This window comes from Adelges cooleyi, unplaced genomic scaffold, assembly GCF_023614345.1.
Source record: "Adelges cooleyi isolate 19-005CV unplaced genomic scaffold, UGA_ACOO_1.1 ACOO_flye_CR_arks_rails_tigmint_CR_PRNA_498, whole genome shotgun sequence".
Lineage (NCBI taxonomy): Eukaryota > Metazoa > Arthropoda > Insecta > Hemiptera > Adelgidae > Adelges > Adelges cooleyi.
The window spans coordinates 1-3,726 of NW_026096186.1; the positions used below are offsets into that span (position 1 = coordinate 1).

The window sequence follows — 3,726 nt, forward strand, 5'->3', positions numbered from 1 at the left end:
GAAAAATTATTGAGGTCACATAATATAAAAACTCGAAGGAAAAATATGTCTATAAATGATTATACCCCATAAGGTATTGAGCTATAAATCTATAGTTATAATTAAATACTATATTGATTTATATATGCATTTATTTATTATCAGACACTAAGACGTAGCAGCGAAGGTTAATTTATAGTTTTAATATGCTGAAAACTAGTTATTTAACATTTTTATAAATTTATAATAATTAAAAATAACATTTACAAATCATCCAAATAGTACAGTAGTTGATTAAAACAAAAAAAAACACACACATCCCTTAGAGTTTTAAGAATTAATACATAAATCTTGAATTTTTTTTAAATAAACTTAAAATGAATACTTTATAAAGTTTGACTTTTTAAATACAGCGAACGGTGGTCGGTTGTTGTTGTAAATTTGTAGCTCTGAAATATTAATAAAATGATAAATTTACAATGCTATGAAAATAGAACATGTAAAATTATATAAAATGTAATATCCTTCAGTTGGGTTAGTCAGCAGTCTTTAAAAATAATTGTTAGGTGTACCTAAAAGTGATCAAATTACTTTATAGAAAACTCTTCAGAATTTATTTCTAAGATATCTTTTTATCATTTATCTTTTCTAACGAAACAACCTGCAATTTACCACGATCAAAAGGTAATTTTCCCCTTTTTTTTATTTAGATACTATAAACTTGCACGAGATCTACCTTAAGTCAAATTTTTAAACCACTGTCACAAATCATGACATATGGATATAGTAATGTAACAGAGTTCAGCATTCATAGCTTAAAGAATATTCTATAAATATAATTTAAATTATTGAACTTATTATCAATAAGCACGTTATTATTTTAAGTAGAAAAATATGTCATGTTTTGAGACGGTTTTTTCGAATTTAAAAAGAAAGGGGTATTTTTTATTCACGCCTGAAAGGCGCTATAATCGGTCATAAATGTAAAAAGTTCATTCCTTTCGCCCTTAAACATGCCCTGCTGTTATACTCAACAATACAGTTATAACTACTCAAAATGAGACAAAATATCTTGGTTTAATACTAGACAAACGTCTATCCTGGGGCCTCACCTCAAACGGAAAAATCAAATATTAGATTACAAATTTTAGCCCGATGATCAAATCCAACTTACCACTCAAGACTAAATTATACCTATATACAAGTCAATCATACGAACAATATGGGCTTACGGAATTCAAGTATGGGATCCAGCTAAACCTTCAACAATAAGATAATACAGGCCAATACAGGCGTCCCAAATTATATCACTACAAATGATTAGGTGTTGCCAATGGGTGACTTAACAATCAAAACAATATATTATAATAGAACGAAAAATCTGTATGGTTGAACATATTACTTGCCTAGAGGCTGCAAATTTTAAATCCACCACCTGCTGGTGTTGTAGCTGTATATTTATATTTTTTTAAAAACCATTAGGCTATAAAATTCGTGCCAAAACATACCACCATCTAGAAATAATTTTAAAGTATTCATATTAAAATGTATCAAACTATGCCGTAATCAATTGTGTGGTTGCAATTATTATTCTTGTGTTTTTATGTACAATGTTTGGCCATAACAAATATTATAAAAAAACATCTAAAATTTGGTTAAAAAATAATTTAAAATCGTAAAAAAAAAAATCATAGGCAATGTCAGAAAATGAATATTTCAGTAATTATTAAAATTACTCTAAGCGTTATAAAATTGTTTTGTAACATATTTCGTAGAAAAAGAAGATAAAAGCGTCTTGGATTTTTAAAACTCTTTCTTCCTACGTACCCAGCAATGGTACAGTTATCTCTTTAATGTCCTTATCATTTAGTCTATATTGCTTTTGGTTCCTCCGTAAGTAATCTTTAACACTTGTCTTGTTAACTTTAATTCTGTTGATGTCATGCCCTAATATACTATGTTGTTTTTTAGTAACTAAGTACATCTCCTTACGTACGTCGTCATGAATTTTTACGAGTTGCTAAAATCATAAAGTTTTGGTTTTTAATACACAATGTTAAAACCACTATTATAGAAATAATTAATTTAGAATTATTACTATAATATTATTCACTAGATTAATAGAGTTACAAATACAGGGTGATTCAAAAAGAATGAACCGATTCCATGATCAAATATTTTGTAAGTAAACTCTGTTACATGGCTGAAGCAGTTTTTCATTTTAAAATGCTCTAATTGATAGGCTCCAGTGGGGAGGTGCCCCATCTTGTTGAAAAATGTATTTATTTGAATCAGCTTCCGTTAAAGGGAAGAGCCCTTTCGTAGCAAATCCTCGATGGTTTGCCCTATAACAGAGTTTCCCTAGAAGAAAAATGGGCCATAAACCTTGTTGCAGGTTACAGCACAGAAAACGTTTCCTTAGGAGACCAATGCACCTGGTGCAGTCACGTAGCAACCATTTGAAACTTAGAAACCCAATCTTTCAAACAGCCACTTCCTCATTCTGATTCATACATTTACTAAAATATTTGATCATGGAATCGGTTCATTCTTTTTGCATCACCCTGTATAATTTTTTTTAATGTTTCATACTATATAAGGATAGAAAAAAATTTAATTACCTCAAAAGTGAGTTTTGATGTTACTAATGATATAAATTCCTCTTCCGACATTCTAGAACCTAGAAATTATTATGAAAGTATTAACAATAAAATTCACCAAACTATATTATGCTGTAACGGATGGAGTGGTTGTAATTATTATTATTATTGCGTTTTTATGAACAACACATGGTTATTAAGAGTACTACATGTCAAAATCACCGCTTGTTCCGTTTTAAAGACAGCCAAATTTCACGTTAAAAAAAAAATTCTTGGGGAACGTCGTAAATTAGCATAACCATTTTAACAGTTTTTTATAACATAGTTTGTAAAATAAAAAAACATAAAAGCGTTTTATATTTTTTTAATAATTTGGTTTTCCTTGTTTTTTTTTCTTTTACTCCAGACGCCTTCTTCATAATTGTTTAAATATAGTATAAATACTCCTCAGAAATGTTGGAAAAAACACACTACCAATTATCCAATTACCAGCTATCAATATTTATTTATGTACAAAACATTCAAGTGATTATAAGTTTTCACATGTATATATTTTACAATATCAATTAATGAATTATTATTATTCAACGTACTCCACACGGCACCAAGTATCTTTTGGGCATCCGGTTTAGAAATTCCAAAATCATTGTGCACGTTTGGTTGTCTTAAGCAATTTCTTACTGCATCCTCGGTAAAACCATTGCGACTTGCCCAACTTCCTTCTGAACACCCTCTATATAACCTGGCTAGCTCCTAAATTTATTACATTTCTATTTTTAATACACAATGTGTATACTACAGTTTTAAAATTAATATGTCTGGAATTATCACTAGTGTATCAATTAATGGATTTGTAGAGAATAACATTTTTATTTTTTAATGAATCATATAATTAGATGGAATAATTTCGAATTACCTTTGGATCTTCGCAAATTCCACCATTTGCCGTATAAAAATGAACAAACAAATAAAAAAACATAATACAATTTTTAAAGTTCATTATTGTGTTTTTTTTTTTTCAATGCGTAAGACAATCGAATACTGTTTCGCAGTTGTTTAAAACTTAAAATGGCTTCTGTTATAGCGAATTCAGTGTAAAACGTATAAAAGTTGTATAAACGCAAAAGTATTTTGTTTGTTCAATGTA

General features: G+C 28.7%; 1 long non-coding RNA gene across 1 annotated transcript; it reads right to left on the reverse strand.

Annotated features, from left to right (window-relative positions):
* Positions 1-1,833: 1,833 nt before the first annotated feature.
* LOC126842279 (uncharacterized) lies at positions 1,834-3,295 on the reverse strand. The gene is made up of 3 exons (XR_007686305.1): positions 3,173-3,295; positions 2,601-2,659; positions 1,834-1,999 (listed from the first exon to the last, which is right to left on the reverse strand). It is a non-coding gene; the product is annotated as an uncharacterized LOC126842279 (long non-coding RNA).
* Positions 3,296-3,726: the final 431 nt, after the last annotated feature.